The sequence below is a fragment of the Thermobia domestica genome, chromosome 4 (genome assembly GCF_964235325.1).
Source record: "Thermobia domestica chromosome 4, izTheDome1.hap1.1, whole genome shotgun sequence".
In the NCBI taxonomy this organism is placed as follows: domain Eukaryota; kingdom Metazoa; phylum Arthropoda; class Insecta; order Zygentoma; family Lepismatidae; genus Thermobia; species Thermobia domestica.
Window position 1 is genome coordinate 226,357,172 of NC_137457.1, and position 18,779 is coordinate 226,375,950.

The 18,779-nt window shown below is 36.6% G+C and overlaps 1 protein-coding gene across 1 annotated transcript in view; it reads left to right on the forward strand.

Annotated features, from left to right (window-relative positions):
- Positions 1–245: 245 nt before the first annotated feature.
- LOC145683884 (cubilin-like) overlaps positions 246–18,779 on the forward strand; it is a 1,291,374-nt gene continuing 1,272,840 nt past the window's right edge. Inside the window, exon 1 of the mRNA XM_081755522.1 lies at positions 246–523. The gene's annotated coding sequence lies outside the window, so the exon portion shown is untranslated. The remainder of the gene's footprint in view (positions 524–18,779) is intronic.

The following is an 18,779-nucleotide window of genomic DNA, read 5'->3' on the forward strand; positions in this document are numbered from 1 at the left end:
AATTTTAAGATCTGGAAAGTCTAAGGGAATCATTCCATACCAGTCTTCGCAAAATTCTGCGTATAGCAATATAACACACACAAATGCAAGAAGTCGTTATACGTAACTGCTATGACAAGTATCGTGAATTTTTCACGCAAGATGCAAACCGTTACGAAATATGCCCGTCAATCTTGCAGTACCCTTATGGCTACGGCAGTGTTCACGATTGGAAACTGGAAGTACGCGGTGGCGTATTTTATTCCTAGAATAAAGTAACGAATTGTTAAACACCAGAAGGAAAATAACACCTTATACCTCTTCAGTGGGCGGACCAGAGAAATTGCAGCATACATTGTGCATCCTGGCACAGTAATCACATTCGCTCGCATATCTTGTTTCAGTTTGGTGAGAGAACCTCTATCAACGCCCACTTTCTACTACTAGTTGCTTGAGTTTTTCCACTAGAATCACTCACGCCTGTATGTAAACACTCAATTTGGCGTTCAAAACTCGGCAGCAGTTAATTTTCTGATTGCAGTGGGTAAGTACCTCACGTAATCATTAATTTTACTACATTTGTTATGTAGCTTAACAATTTTTTTAACTAGCGGCTTTGTTTTCAAGAGTTCTTAAGTTAAATGCGTATTGTAAATGAGTATTCCATTATAATCAATGATAACAGACATGTAAAAGCACAGAACTATCTTAAGTTGATAGACAATATTTAATGTTGTGGATTCACGGTAGCTTAATGGTAGATCGTTAACCTCTCATGGAAGGGGTTCCTGGTTAGATCCCAGACCATATGAATTTGCAATGGAGAACACCATGTTCGTGGTTTTCTCGATGTGTTTGTGATTGCTCCCACATTTTCATTCCAGCACAGTATTCTTCCACTGCTCCCGCCAGAATGAAGATGAACTGTGATTACATGTCATCCTTGTACAGGTCATGTCCTTTAACAAATAGTGTCCCAGTGTAGCCCCTTTTAATTTTGATTTTGTTCCCCGAGGGCAAAATATTCTGGAAGAGAGAGTGACCCAGCAATTGTTGTATAATGCTGGTAATTCAGTTTCATTAATCATCCGTCTCTTTTAGCATCCAACGTCAATTCAAAGATTTTAAGGTAAACGCACCGGATTTCGACAGGTTAAGGACCTTTTTCAAAATCAATTGCCTATTGTGGCCATAATATTGGTCGGTGTTGACCCGTTTTTTTTTCTTAAAATGTACAGTCTCTACTAATACTAAAAGTCACTTCAAGGCTCAAATGCTAATGTTAAAATTTTTTATGAAACTGGAACTCGCCAATGGAACCCGAATTCGACACACTTCACCTGGTTTCGACAGTTGCGATACCTGAATTCGACACCTTTAATTATATCCATGTAAAACATTAAGTCAGCATTGTTATTAGTAGTAATCTCTTCTCAGCTTCAAATATTGTTTTATTATTATGCAGAAATTATCAGACGGGCAAAAGAACACAACTTAAATTTTCTGAACTGAGTAGTTACTTCGATGATCCTCAATTCGACATGCATTAACCTGATTTCGACATTCCATATCGAACTGAGGTTACAACTATCGGAGAATTATGCAACAAATAGCTTTATGAAAGACTTTGAACATACTTGTACGTTTAGATATTCAGTTAAAATTATATTTGCACTACTGAGCATGAATTCGACAACCTTGTCGAAATACGGTTCACGTTACAAATACCGGGTTCGAGTCCCGGCGGGAGCTCATGTGGTTCGGATTCCACGTTAATCAGTAGGTCCACGTCTCATATAACCTCGCTGCTGAAAGGGACGCTAAACTAAAATCAACTCAACTCAACGTTACAAATAAAGGCTCGTGTTTTCGACAACCCCCCGTTTATGTTACATCACAACCTTTGTCCTCACAGAAGAAAACAAAACGCACTGAGTGAATCTCCTTTACAACATTAAAGTACTACTATTTGCTTGAAGCAAACCTAACTTTAATAAAAGTCTTACGAAAATAACCTGTCGTCTTATGATTTTCTTACGATTATGTGTTTTTTCTCGAAGAGTGTATCACACACACAACAATGTACTTCTTTTCTCCATGCGTATGTCTCATCTACTGTAACCGCACTTTTGACACGAGAAAAGACACTCCCATAATGTTGCCACTTCTATTCACGATCGCAGGGATGACATCTTACGCTTATTTCACAACATTTAAGCACAGGTATGTCGAATTCGGGTGCCTGTCGAATTCAGGCGCGTTTACCTTATTTCATTTAACGATATATTAATTTTAACGATAATTGTAGTCACTCGAAGATGAACAACTAGTGAGTGGTGGTAGCCATTTCGGGATCTGTTCCTGGCAGAGTTAGAGAATAATAAGTGTTGATCGAGCACCGTATTCGAATTGAAGAGCTTCTTGAACTCTAGACAAGGAAGTCTGAAATCAATGGAGGATCTAGCCCGGGGCCGGGAGTGCCTAGTGCCCTCCAGTTTTTTGAGTGGCGAAAGCAATTTAAGCTTTTATTTACATACTTTTGAAAGTTTATGGTAAACTTATGATATACCTATCATAGTCTGGGTTCTGGCTACCCCCCCAGTTTTTATCTTCTAGATTCGCCACTGTCTGAAATAACGATTATTGACTTCACATCTAGGAACTAGAAGTCATTTTATTGGGGCTGCGGTGGCTCAGTGGTGCCGGTGGGTGTAGCCGAGCGGTCTGAGACGTTAGGCTGATGATCGTGAGGTGAAGCCCATTGGGGGTTCGAGTCCCTCTGTAGTAGCAAGGGTGGATTTTAACTGTCCTCGATGTTTCTGTGTTCGTGTCCCTGTCGTGTCTAGAAGTCCTGAAAAGTGGTTGAAGTAGAAAATAAGTTTTTAACAAAAAAAAAAGTGGTAGAACGTTCACCTTTGGTGCTTGGGGTCCCGGGTTCGATCCCAGCCTCCGCCAAGTGAACTTTGTGATGGACAAACACCGTGTGCGTGGGCTTTCTCGGGGTTCTCCCGTTTCCTCCCACTTTCTTCATTCCACCATTTCATTCATTATTCACCATCACCGACTTCTTTAGCCTAACCGGCATAGCCGTGGTACGTAAAACAAAGATTTCATTTCATTTTTTTTTTTAAATTTTATCGGGCACATCCGTTTTCATTGGCTGTAAAATCAAGGCGTTTAGTTTCAGTTTTATTTAGGAAAATCGTTCTTTTTTGCTTCCGAACGGCGAAAGTAGAGAGAGGAAAAAAAAAAACTATTGAGATCGTGAAAAAGAATCGAATTCGATATTTAAGTGATTCACACATTTCATGGCTCCTACCAAAGAAAGAATTGCCTTTTGGTTGTCTGACTGTCTGTTCTACCCGATATGCATTTGTACGTATTCTACCTACAGACCATACCGTTCAACGGATTCGAACAAATTTTAAACTTAACTTTATAAGATTATTCAGGTTTCTTTTTTCGAGTCTTATTCCTGCCCCTCAAATAAGCATAGCTTACCGAGGTTGAAATTAAAAAAAAAAAAAAAAAAAAAAAAAGTGTATCGAAAACGATTCTGACGATTTCATTTATTTCTCATAAATCAACATTTTATTGACAACTGTATGATACAAAACAAAAGTAACTCTATGGCTTACGGAATCCGAAAGTTCAATGCCGCGTTCATGAAAGCTCTCCATTAACTTATGTCCTTAGCCAACTGGATTCGTTTCTATTTTGTATTTATATTTCTGCAAGATCCAGCTTAATATTGCCCTCCATCTGCTCCTAGGTCTTTTTAATAGTTGTTTCCCGATTGGATTTCCGGTTAAAATTTTGAAAACCTTCCTACTTTCTTTCTGATTACACGACCTGTCCGCTTGAGTCTGCTAGACTTGATGACCTTAAGAATATTTCGTAGACGATATAAATTATGTAGTTCCTCATTATGAAGTTTCCGAAATTGCGCATTCCCGTTCGTCTTGAGTCCGAATATTTGCTTCAGAATTTTATTCTCAAATACTTTCAGTCTGCGTTCTTCCCTCAGAGTAAGTGACCATGTTTCGCAACCACATAACACAACAGACATGATTACCGTTTTATATTTTTTAAGCTTGAAAATCCTCGTCAGAATTCGCGAAGACAAAAGATTTTGAAGTGAGTAATAGCATGAATACCATGCTTTCAGTCGACATTTAAGTTCTTCGTCGATATGGTTTTGGTCTTTTAACATTGGTGCTAGATACAGTGGAGTGCCGATTATCTGAGCTAATGTGGACCTGATCTAACTCGGATAAGCAAAAACTCGGTTAATACGGATGAATACATAGAGATTTTTGTCCAGTATTAATTATTGTTGTTCATTGATTATTTATTATTACTGTTGTCTTTAATATTTTCACTGGATACACAGTACAGTACATACATGCATACAAAAGGAATTAGCCATAATACAGTAAAGAAAATGCAGGTTCGATATTGATACGTATGTACGTAAATAAAACACAATATATATAAGATTACTGTTTAGCATACAGATATGAAGAATCTTTTAAAAAGTATTTCATAAACTTCTGCTAACTTCCATTACAAGCTGACTCGTTTTTGGCCGCTATATTGCGCAGACATTGCAACATCATGTCGGCTGGTGACTTGGGAAAGGGGCGGTGTCGTTAAGCCAACTTCGTTTTTTTTCTTGTTTTTACTTTGTTACTGAAACAAAAGCAGGGGCAGATCAAGGGCCGTGCAACTGCCCGGGGCGACAGTCAGGGGGCGTCAAAACGAACCTCAGAAAGTAAATATTATAACCCGTTTGCTACTGACTTTTCGATTTATAACCCCCTTTATATTCTTGTAAAGTAACGTCAATTATATCATCTTTTCCTATTCTACTATGGAAGAAGAGAGTTTCGTAGTACTAGGAGGGCTGTATCGACAAATGGAGACATGGCGTAGAAGAAAGAGTGGAGGGGGAGTTGGTGTTGTTTATAACGAGCCATGTTCTTTGTGAACATTTTCCAGGCAATGAATGTTATTGGACTTTTACTCTTTTAAAGTGTAAAGCAGTAATCATGTCGCCATTGGTAGTATTCAATAATTGTTGTTCAATATTATTTTTGTTTATACATATCAATACATAAATAATAAAAAAATATAATGTAATTGATGATATATGCATAATTGTAAGTACTAAATATACCTATATTATATATATTTGAGTATTAATGTTTCATTTTGAAAAGTGGGCTTAAAATATTAAAATCACTGTAGTAAAATACAAAATATAGGCTAGGACTAGGGGGTGTGCCAAAAAGTCATTTTGGATAGGTGAAAATTTTGTCTTCAACCAAGCTAGTTTTTATTTATTTATTTATTTTTGTTTGGAACCTCGGTTAATCGAAACTAGGATAATCGGTACTCCACTATATTCACTTTAACGAAAGTATTATTTTATATTTTGACGTGTCCATAATTTGCAGCTAGTGCTCTCAACGGGTCGGGTCGGGTTGAAGACCGACCCGACCCGACCCGTGACCCGAATTGACTGACCCGACCCGATGACCCTAACCGTGATCCGATCTGATTGACCTGACCCGATAACCCGATCCGAGCTGACTCGGTTGACCCGACCCGACAACCCGACCCGAGCTGACTCGATTGACCCGACCCGACAACCCGACCCGAGCTGACCCGATTGACCCGACCCGACCCGAGCTGACCCGATTGACCCGAGCTGACCCGACCCGACAACCCGACCCGAGTAGCCTGACCCGACAACCCGACCCGAACTGACCCGACTCACCCGACCCGACAACCCGACCCGAGTTGACCCGACCCGTAATCCGACCCGAACTGACCCGATCCGAGTCGGGTCGGGTCACGGGTCGGGTCGGGTCAACCCGAACCGCTTGAGAGCACTATGATCATGACACTGGGTGAACGCCAAAATGCACTCACATTGGGAAACTAGTATTAAAAGCATAATTTTAGAAAATAAAGCATAATTTAAAATATATAGCACAATTCTTGGAAAATTCTCTTTAACTGAAAGTTTAACATACTGTGTTAATATTTTTAAAGCCAATTTCTCAACAAATTACGCTTTACATCCAGGATGATTAAAAGCAATGACTCTTCCTGGAATCATGGATGCAATTTGTGACATTATTCTTGAAAATTGCAGCATTTCAGCCAGTGGTGGATATAGCCCGGGACCGGAGGGCCTAGACCACCCCAGTTTTTGTGTGACAAAAATAATTCAAGCTATTTATATTTATTATAGTCTGAGGTCTGCACCCCGCTTTCTCAGTTTTTACCTTCTCAGCAAAACTTGTGTCAGGGATTCTGGGCATTTCTTTGGAACTCGTCGGTAGCATAATTCAGAATGGCTTGGGTATGCGCAAGTTCTCGGCATAATGGGTTCCAAAAATATATGTCAGGAGAATAAAAGGGTAACGGCATTAAGAGAAGTATTCTTCCAATTTGACCGTAATGCTGATCAATTTCGCTAACGAATAGTAACCATAGATGAAATATGGTTGTACCACTATGATCCTGAATCGGAACAACAGTCAATTGAGTAGTAGCACTCATTTTTCCATCGCCCCAAGAAGTTCAAGACACAGAATTAGGTTGAGAAACTGTTTGGAACATTCTTCTAGTATAAGTATGGAGTGGTAGACTATCTCATCAATGTTCAGATATTTAATCCAGAATCTCTACATTACTTACAAAACTGAAAGAAAAATTCAAAGTTCAACGCTACGGAAAATGAAAAGAAAGGAATTCTGTTCCTTCAGGAGAATACACCTGTCCATCAAGCCCCTGCGAACGTAACTGACATTGCATAATCTAGGATTTCAATGTCTAGATCAGCGTTTCCCAACCGGTGTGCCGCGAATGGACCGCTGGTGTGCCCTGAGGAAATCGAATCAAAATTATTAATTTTGTAGCAACCGAATTGCAAGACATAGGGAAAAATTTATATTTTTGTATTTCACATTACTATGAATTTCTACCATGGAAAAAAATACTGTAATTGTAATATATTATTCTACATCTATTACTGTGTAGCAGACAGTATTTCGGCTCGTACACATTTCCAAAGTTAGCTGCTATGTTACGCTTCAATTGAGAATCATACTAACACCGAAAAATGGAAGCACTTGTACGGTACGCGTCAAGTGAACGTTCATAGAACACTCATTCGCATGTGAATGACAGAACAACACTTTGTTCAACACCTGTGTTTTGACTTCGACGCATCGCAAGCTGTGTGATTGCAATAATATGCACCGGTTTTGGCTAAAACAGCAAAGTTAAAAGTACAAGACATTTGTTTGTTCGTTCGTTATTTAGTGATCTTCGTTCTTAGTGAAAGGTTGGATACAGATTTCGAAAAAAAAAAAAAAAAACACATTTTTAAAAATTTGAGTCCTATATTTCATTGCAATTGTTTTTTATTTTAAAATTATAATAAAAAATAAGCATAATGAATTAGCATAGGGGAAAACCAGTGATCGAGCTTTCATCTCTGTGAGAAGATGATAAGTAATCACAGATAAAAAATTACCAATTTAGTTTAGATTAGCAAATAATAATAATAATAATAATAATAATAATAATAATAATAATAATAATAATAATAATAATAATAATAATGAGTGTGCCGCGAGAATTCAAGATACACCCATAGTGTGCCGCAAGTTGAAAAAGGTTGGGAAACGCTGGTCTAGATCATCATTCTTATTCCGCAGATTTAGCTCCGTCTAACTATTACGTGTACTTATTTCCCAAACTTAAATAACACTTCAAAGACGCCATTTTAGATCTGATAGGGGTAGTGCTACGAACAGTGGTGCGAGGAAAGCTAGATTTTTTTTAACTTTTCTGCAAAAGCTGGAGCACTGTACAAGGTAGTATATTGACTCTCGGGGGAAGAGAAGAAGAAGTAAAACTTCACCAATCCACGTGCACTCCTTCTGGGTTGGGTTACGAATTTTTCAGCAGTTCCTAGTCAATATGGTAGACGTCACGTCAGTACTTTGAAACAAAATAAGTAAAGGAGCACTAGTATAAACCAATTACTAACTAAAGATCAGCACTCTGACAATACATTTTATTGGGAATCAATTTCATTCCATAATTTTATTATTATCATTTGCAGGAAGGGAAAACACAACTCTTTTTATCTCCTTCAAAAAATTAAGCCCTGGTACTTGCAAACTAAGCTGTTATAAGCACATCCTCTGAATATTGGAAGCCGAAAATAATGTTTCAGAAAAAAGAAGTTTTAAATAAAACAAAATATGAAACTGAAAACTTCAAACCTGGACAAATACAAACAAGTTACGTAACTGGTTATACCTTTCTTTTGTTTCCAATCGAAGTTGATCCAATGAGAAGAAAACAAGTCGACCAAATCTACTATTGTTCGCTAGGCACAATTATTAAAAATCATAAGAAAGAAGTATAATCAAAATTTACCTCAAAAGGGGCTAAATTAGAAAACAGAAATATGCGTGCATACCCAGACGCTCAAAGAAGAAAGCTTGAGGATTAATCTGCCACATAGTAAATTCATGGAAAGTAGACTACAATTTGTCAATGAGATTGGTTATGATACTCATATATAATACTACATGAAGAATGTTTAAAGATTGTACGAGTCTGGGGGGGCAGTCTAGGTGTCAGTCAGGGGGGCAGAAGTAGCTACTAGGGGGGCACTCGCCCCCCTTTCCCCCCTCTGGCGTCATCACTGTATTGTTATGTTTACTTTTTGAACTTAAGCACTTTCTGTACTTTTTGGTGGCATCTTTTACTTTCCCTTTCTGTATATATGTACCTGTAAGGCGCACACAAATGATAGAAAAAATTTATTCGAGCAAAGCACATCTCTTTACAATGAATTAAGTAGAAAGTTCATTAAATATGAGAGAAACTAGTTGCAAAAAATATCAATAAATGGATCAAGATATTTAGAATATTTGATGTATAATAAATATACATTATATACGATTAATGTAAAATAATCATTGAAATTAACAATAAAGCATAATTTAAAAAAAGCATAATTAAACAAGAAATAAAGCATAATGTAGGTTGCTCTAACAATTAAGTTGTATGAAGACGAGAAGAAAACGAAAGCTGATTCCTTAACGAATTTCGTTGATCTTCTTTGTGTCTACAGAAACGTATTCCTAGAAACCTACAAGCTAGGTATCATCTCTGTGATTATATCAGTTTCTAGTGCTACATGTGAAAGGTCATTCTCTTCTTTGAAAAGATTAAAGACTTGTATACGCAAGCCAATGACTCATGATAGGTTGAAAAACTTTGTGTTACTTTATATTGAGAAGAAAATTGCTAAATCGTTAGATCTTTAACAAGTTGTGAATATGTTTGCTGCTGCCCACACGAATAGAAAGATCCTCTTCAAGTAGAGGCAGGAACCTATAAGTTATTTTCTTTACCTGTAAAAGTGTATTTGCTTCCACTTAAGTCAACCAGCTACACATATTTTAAACGCCATGATTAAATAACTATTTACTTATATTAGAAATCAATTGCATTAATGAATCCTAGTTGTTTGAGGTACTAAATTCTTATATTTTCACTGTTTTCCAAAGAGTAAAATCATGAACAATAAAGATGGAAACATTCACCTTGAATACACACACACACACACACACACACACACACACACACATATATATATATATATATATATATATATATATATACCGGGTGCACTATTTATAATGTCCCACCTTTATAACAGAGTAACCAAGAGAGAGAGAGAAGCGAAACTTTGCACAAAGAAACTACAGGAAGGGGGACATCTATGCGTATATTGGATACCATCACCAGGTCAACAGTGTTGCCAACCCAATATAAAGTTATGATTTTTTAAATGGAATGACCTAAATTTAATTTCATAATTCGAATCAGCAATGAAAACAAAGACGAAAGAGATGACACTCGCAGATCAGTGTTGCATACTTTTTGAGAAATAACGTTAAACGTGTGTCAAATTTAAACGCCTTTAACACACACAAGGAATGAAGTAGTAACTATTGATGCACATTAAATTAAATACTGGGAAGAACTCTTTAAAATGACTTCAAGTTTAGAAGGATCAGTAAAACAGTCTTGCCACAACAGAAGAGAGAAAAGTTGAGTTTGGAAATAGTTCAACAACTTGGAAAAGGTCCCTAGTACAGTATGGTTTAAAATTCATAGAGCAAATCACTATGTCATAAGAAGCATTGTGACGTTTATTTGAGATCGATAAGTCAAGTACTTACCAAGATAATCGGTACTCTGTAAAAGCTGAGAATTTTGTGCTGTACAAGATGGAAACGCTGTTTCAAAATTCCCTTTTTCCCTCACCGTTAGAGAAATCGTGAAGAAATGATGAAAACGAAATAAAACATTAATGAATGGACATACAATGAAATGAAACTCATTTGAGTTCTTGAAGGGACTAATTAAACGTAATGTGGATATAAATTGTTCTTGAGTTAGTAATACGAATTCACATTTCAACAAAATGGTAGAAATACATTTACGAGAGTTACCTAATAACTATTTCGTGCGATGAATATACTTATTTTCGTGCAACTTTAGGAGGGTAATATCGAAACAATTCAATATTATCTGTAAATATTACCGACCTGTTACCATTTCTTTTTAAAACACGGATGAATGAAATAAGTAACAGTTTGCTGCAATTGAAGCAATACAAAACATGATTTCCAAGCACAATTTCGTTGGCTGTGTTGTAGCTGGTGGGTGTAGGCAAGTGAATGTAACCAAGATAATTACCCACTTCCTTCGTTTGCTAACATACGTCTAAGGGGATTATTCGGAAGCAATATTCAAGAAATTGTAGATACAAGAAATGCAAGAAGTCATTATAACTGCTATGCTGATGATCACTAACAAAATGATAAATATTGCTTTGCGTTGACACAATCCATAACGGAATAGTTCCCCAAGTCTTTCGCATTACCCATCAGTTCAAGAAACAAATTTCTTTGTGTGGTATACTTAGTACATATGAACTCTCACTTAGAAACTTAAAAAAGTCATTAGCCCTAACTGAGTATTTATTATTATTATTATTTTGCTACAATATTATAAATCTCTGAAAGAGTTAGTTGTATGAGTTGTAGCCTATATGCACCAATGAAATAGGCATTTTTCTGGAAATACATAATTATGTGTACCATAAAATTCGTGTATTTTTTTTTTTTACATTTCTACTTTGGCACCAATTTGTCAAACTGCACGTTATCATCTGTATTTGTCAGCTCACTTCTTGAATGTGTAGTTACAATTCATCGAATAAGTTTGGAACGCGCTACTGCCTTTCATGTGAGGCTCGACATAATGTTTTAAGCATATTTTTAGGAATATTTCTCGTTCAGGTTTACTTTTACCGCACCACTCGAAATAATTGTTCAAAAATTAGAATTCTTTCATAAATTCCTTCTTATTGTTTACTAAATGATTTGCACTGGCCGACATGAAGACATCTGAAATTGCATAGTTAATAGCAAGGGGACTATCATAATCAATTATTGAAAAATTAAAATTCTTCTAGGATTTGCGTGTAAATACGGCGTCCGGATGTATGCATAAAAACTGGAATGCAAAAAAACAAAAAACAACCTGTGCTAGTAGGCTACTAAAAAGCACGAATGCTATCTAACCGAGTCACGGGAGGGGGTGCATCCGAAGGGAAAAGGTGCGTCAGCGATGGTTGGTATATGCAAAAATGAGGATAGTGAAAACGAGTGGTTTTGGCAGAAATGAGTTTCAATAATACTTGTCACGGTTTCATACTTGTAGCGTTCCACTTGTAAACATAAAATACAACTTCTGTACACTGTGCACAAATACAGCACCGGTGGAAAATAGTTTCTAATACAACCATCATTTATATGCACTCTCTTATTTCATCCCTAGTAAAATACTCGTAAGGATTTTACACTAGTAACCTACACTTGTAAACAAAAAATACAGGTGTATTACTTTGTATTTAATTTTATCGTTTGCCGAAATTGTTCTTTATAAATGTGTCTTTTCATACAAAGTACGGAATTTTTCTTCTAAATCTTTCAAAATTTGGTGTACCAAAAGTAAACCAGAACCATATTTATTATAAATTCAAAGGTAAATAAATTGACCAAAATGCAAGTAGTAAGACTGACTGACAATGTACTATACACAGGCTCACGCACAACAATCCGTGATATGTTTCACTTCTGTAATATAGTGCTGATGGTGTTCACTAAAATTTTACTTAGGTGTTTTATTTTTCTTTCTTTTTGTCCTTGAACATAAAATATGAGTTAGGATAGGTAGGTTGGCTTTGGTTAGCTTAGCAAAGTATACATTTGGTAAACTCGTTCTATGATACTTCACCAAACGTAAAAATGTGTTAATTGTGCATTAATATATACAAAAATCACAGATTCAAGTTTAATTTTACATACGCAGCAGCTGGGTCGTAATTAATAAATGACTTAAAATGTTTTATACCGCTTCATTGTGCAGTAGATTGTGTTAACGAAATGTAAAGTTTGGCTTTTTTGCTATACATGGTAGCCCTATGCAATTATAATTATTTATTTTATTATTTGCGTTCGTTTGCGATCCGCAAAGTTTGCGAACATTGTTACGAAATTAGACTCATACTGTTATTTGTTATGATACCAATAGTTTCTAATGTTTGCATTTAGTGTTTATATGTAGCGTTACGTACAATATTATGTCATAGGAACTGTTCGGAATATTTTTTGCAATATATTGTACTATAGTCATTTCAAAAGTTCTGTAGACTGATAGATGTTATGGAAGTAAATAATTTATTGTACAAAATACCTTTACAAGCCTTCAATACAATCTCCATACTTGTTTACGACAGCTTCCCAATATTTTGTAAATTCTGTATTCTGGATAGGACACCTTCATTGTTGAGGTGTTTGATCACTCGGGTCACCTCACTTAAAGCTTCTTCAATCGAATCAAAACGCTTTCCACAGAGTGGTCATTTTAATTTGGGGAAAAAAATCAAAGTCTGGTGGGCTCAAATCAGGACTATATTGGGAAGAGAAGTATTCCCATCCATACTTGTTAAGTGTCACCATTACTTGTAGCTAAGTATGCGGCCTTGCATTATCGTTCAGAGTGAGGACACCAGCTGCAAGTATATCTGGATTCCTTTCACGAATTTTCCGGAGCAAAAAATTTTGCAGAAACAGTTTGTAGTACACGCCTGGTACAGACATCTCTTGTCACACTCCATTCTAGCCATCGGGAGTGAAGAGTCTGAACTGTTTTATTGTGACGACTGAAACTTCATTTCTGGTTCAAACTCTCGTATCCAGGTTTCACCAATTGCAACAGTTCTTCGTAAAAACTGATTTCCTTCTATTTGATAACGTTGAAGCAATTTTTCTGCGATTCTTTTGCGACATACTTTCTGCTCTTTACTCAGATCATGCGGAAGCCATATCATCTTTAGCTTCTCAGTAATGATTGTGTAAATGAAGTGATAGACATTTTGGCCTCATATGCAATTTTCTTACATGTTTTCGTCGATCCTCTCTCAAAATGTCATTCACAATAATCTCAGAGGTGTAGTCTGTTGCAGTTGAAGGGCTTTCACTTCTTGGGGTGCCCGCAGTGCTTACACGACCATCACGAAAACGAGCTGAGCACCGTAATACTGTCCTATGATCCACCACACTATTTCCACAAACCTCCCGCAAAGCATTGTAAATTTCAGTTGGATTCTTTCCACATAGGGTTTCGATTTTGATAGGAACGCTTATCATCATGTGTAACCCAACCTCAGTCGGGTCACCACTGAATTTCTCACAATACAGCTACGCAAACCAGAAAACACAGAAACAATCCTCAAGCCAAAACTCTGACCCACAACTAACCTAAAAGTGAACTGAATCAAACCACTTAAACGGTCGTGCATGGACTGTGTACAAGACTTTAAAAATTACCCTCGTACTTATACCTGGACCCAGCGACGTGCGCAGGAATTTATTTCTAAAGCGTTTTGGGGGTCCAAATACAATTTGAGGCTAAACTATATATCAAAATTTCTAGAATTGCCACTAAAAGTAGACTACATTTACAAAGAAGTCGGGATTTCGGGGATCCTGATCCCCAGGACCCACCCCTTGCTTACGCCCCTGCCTGGGTTCTCTTATTTTGTAACGGTTTGCGTCACACAAAGCGAAAATAAGCATTTCGGTTTTACTTTCACGTGGTGACGTGTTTGTTTTCTACGGACAGAGTCCCACGTTTGCTTACGCTGAACTCGAAGAATATGTTACACCATGTAGCACAGGATGGTGCTTTTTTTCTCCCTTGTCTTCATTTACGCGCATAAACACTGTCGCTTGTATGCCTCCTCCATACGGACAAAAGCCCGTGTGAGTTTCCAACTTCGTTCTTTTAAATAGATGAAAATAATGGCTTTTCAGACATATCATATTGCAGTATATCATATATCTGTATTCAATTATTGAGAAGCATTGTACAAAAAGCAAAATATTTTGATTGAATTATAATAGGAAAATTGTGTGGTTATGCCTTCTTAAAGTTAAGCTTCGCGGGCACGGTTGCTCAGTGGTAGAGCGCTTTCCTTTGGTGTGTGGGGTCTCTGATACGATTTCCGATCCAGTAAGTTTGTGGTGGATAACATCGTGTCCATGGGGTTGTCGGGCACTCTCGCTTTCTCTCACATTCTCATCCCATTAATTTTTCTATCATCAGTCACTTGCCTTAATCATTGTCCACCTTAGCCTAAATGGCATAATCGTGGGACGTTATACAGAAAATTAAGCTGCGCTAAGAAATACGATGTTGCATATAATTTGCAGAAGAACTATGGAATATTCTTTACACAGTATGTTTACACTATTTTGTTTACAAGCACACCCACCTTTGCTAACGCGCCTGGTCCCTATAACAACTTGAGTTTCCATTAGTTTTACCCTGCCCTGACTTCGTTAAATACTTCCTAGCTTTTGGTGACCATCAAGCATAGATATGATCATTTTTTAAATACTGTACTCATTTACTTGCCAGCACACTACGGATCCAACCGTTCATGGACCTACCAGATTCAAGTTTCTTAACCGATCAGATACATTTCTTGTTTTTAATGACCACCTAACACAAGTTGTTTGGTGTGTGTTCCACAATAGCTTTTATGGCATATATCTACGTGCTGTATTTTTACCCATAACGTTTGAGTCCTCATAAGGGAATCGACACCTATGAATCCATAAATGCACTTAAAGAACAATTTGTAAATTTTTTGTACTTAATTTCGTGGTGAATGAAATACAAAATAAGTTGTGTATGTTCCCCTAAGATTGGACAGTACGTATAAATATTGGATAATCTGAAAACTTTTGCTACCATTTAACTGAATTTAGCCTATGTATTTTCAATTAAAATTGGAAACTATTAATATCTACGTTTTATTGTCTTTTCTAATTAATATTCAGGGGAAAGAAATTAAATTAAATAAATATATGTTTATGATGATCAAGAAACAATTATTCGTAACATACATTATAAAATTCATGAAACAGAAAAAATATTATTTCCTTATTTTAAATTGTTTGCTTTAGTTCAGCAGGTCTCAGAATATAACTTTAGTCACAGATTAATACTTTAATATTCCACCAACGCAGAGGGATAAAAAGGAATTTTGAAACAGCGTTACCATCTTGTACAGCACAAAATTCTCAGCTTTTACAGAGTACCGAATATCTTGGTAAGTACTTCTCTTATCGATCTCAAATAAACGTCATAATGCTCCTTATGACATAGTGATTTGCTCTATGAATTTTAAACCATACTGTACTAGGGACCTTTTCCAAGTTATTGAACTATTTCCAAACTCAACTTTTCTCTCTTCTGTTGTGGCAAGACTGTTTTACTGATCCTTCTAAACTTGAAGTCATTTTAAAGAGTTCTTCCCAGTATTTAATTTAATGTGCATCAATAGTTACTACTTCATTCCTTGTGTGTGTTAAAGGCGTTTAAATTTGACACACGTTTAACGTTATTTCTCAAAAAGTATGCAACACTGATCTGCGAGTGTCATCTCTTTCGTCTTTGTTTTTATTGCTGATTCGAATTATGAAATTAAATTTAGGTCATTCCATTTAAAAAATCATAACTTTATATTGGGTTGGCAACACTGTTGACCTGGTGATAGTATCCAATATACGCATAGATGTCCCCCTTCCTGTAGTTTCTTTGTGCAAAGTTTCGCTTCTCTCTCTCTCTTGGTTACTCTGTTATAAAGGTGGGACATTATAAATAGTGCACCCGGTATATATATATATATATTGGAGATGTCCCCCTCAAAATCCTCTTGGGCAATTCATTCGCCCCCCCCCTAAAAAACTCTAGCTACGCTACTGGACACCATGCACCCGAGATGAATTCTCTACCACTGAGCCACCGCGGCCTTGCTTGGGCTTGGTCGTCCATATCCAATCTCTCTTTTGGCGTTGCTTAAACAACTTCTAGTTTTGTTCTAAATCCAGACTTCATATTGGCGTAGATATTAATATTACAGTCGATTGGTAAAATCAATCTTCCACATTTAAAAATTAAAGTACACACAAGTAGAAATTTATCATAAAAACACTAGCTGCAAGTGTTCAAAATAGATTTATGGTTTCTATAAAATCAAATGAAAATTGCTATTTTTAATTAGGCAGCTAGTGAAAAACAGCAGCTTTCGACTATAGCCGAGTTTAAACTCAACCTAAACTCAGTTGACCAAAGTGAACTGACCCGACTGACCTGACCCTACAACCCGACCCGATAACCCGACTGACCCGACAACCCGACCCGAGCTGACCCGATTGACCCGACCCGACAACCCGACCCGAGCTGACCCGATTGACCCGACCCGACAACCCGACCCGAGCTGACCCGATTGACCCGACCCGACTACCCGACCCGATTAGCCTGACCCGACAACCCGACCCGAACTGACCCGACCCGAGTTGACCTGACCCGACCCGTTTGAGAGCACTATTTGCAGCATTACCTGCAAATTTCCATGTATTTAGTATTCTCTGCATTTACTACTAAACCAATATCCCTGCAAGCGTTTAATAAAATATCTGCGTTTCTTTCTATTATTCTTCTGGTGAAGACTATTTAGCTCTAGGCTCTGCTTGCTATCTTTGATTTTCCTTATAGTGTACTCCAGAACAAAATTAAATAATAATGGCCACAACGCGTCTCCTTGTTTCAGGCCAATCTCGACGTGAAATTTCGTGGACAAGTATTTTCCTACTTGGACTTTATTTTGGAATTTATTTAAATACATCTTAATTAATCTAACTAGTTTTTACGGTATTCCAAATTCTGTAAAAATGTTGAACAATGTTTCCCTACTAACTCATGCATTTCTAAAATCAATGAATAATCGGTGTACCGTAAGACGGGGTTACGTTGCACTTCAGGGATAACTTTGCACAAAATATGAAAAGAGTTGCACAATCCTCTCTCGGTAAAACCATGAACTGTAAAGAGAAAGTTTGAAAGAAAACGAAAAAAAAAACAAAAACGAAGGAAATATAATTTGCAATGTAGTGAAGAGGAGTCGCTAAAATTAATTCTCTTTAGCGAGGACGATTACGAAACATCACCTACTGATTGAAATCCAGATTATTTGCCAATAAAGTAAATTCCAATAAACTTTCTTGTTATTGTTAATTATTCCATATCGGACTCCCGAAGAAAACTCATCTAAACAACTTATTGACCGTGCCAATAGCGACTACTCTCAATCATGACTCCGTTTTCTTTCATTTAGAAATAGAAAAGAAAGAGAAGAAAGTAGAAGGGTAAAAGGAGGAGGTAGGAAAAGAAGAAAGAAAAGCAATAGGATATTTTAATAAAAAAAACAGATTACTGGATAATTCCGGAAATATAGTAAAAAGTCGAGAAAGTCCTTGAAAGATGAATCATTCTAAATGTTATTAACGACTAATCAATTTTGGAATGCTTCGGAATAGACACATGTTCCCTCATACCACCCAGACCTAGCTCCAGGCACCACGATCGTGGGGTTGCCCAGACCTAGACCTGGAAATGAGAAAAGTGAAATCATTCTTTGTACTGTTATTCTAACCGGTGATTGATAACCATCCAGCGTCTGAACTCTGTTCTTTAGGATCGACCACACATATGAATTAGCCAAGAGAAAAAAAAAATCAAACTTATAAGCTCAATATAAATTTATGTATCGTATCAATAAGAGTCTTAACTTCCTGGAAGAAAAATGTATTTAGGCTCATCCTGCTATTTTTGTTTCACTCCTAGAGCCGATTTAAACCATTAGTAGCGGTCCTTCATGACCTAGGTTATTTACCTTAACACATCTATTAAAACATAACACATATATTACAGATGTTAATACAACAAATGATATCACTAAAATGACTTAAATTAAATCTATCATGCATTCACACGCTCACTCACTCAGGACAGTGTATATATGTTTAAAGGAAAATCAACTAGCTACAAAGGTACAAATAGTTTATTATATTCATAGTGAAAAGAAAAGACAAAACAAGTAATTATGAAGAAAATACTAAAAGCACAAGTTCTTGGTTATATATTAATAGAATACATAGTGTTATATTTTAGTAAATTTTTGTATATTCAATCATATTGACAAATGGAAAGAAAAGAAAAAAAAATATAATTACATGTATCATATCTTAGGCATGCTAAAGCAAAATTATGAT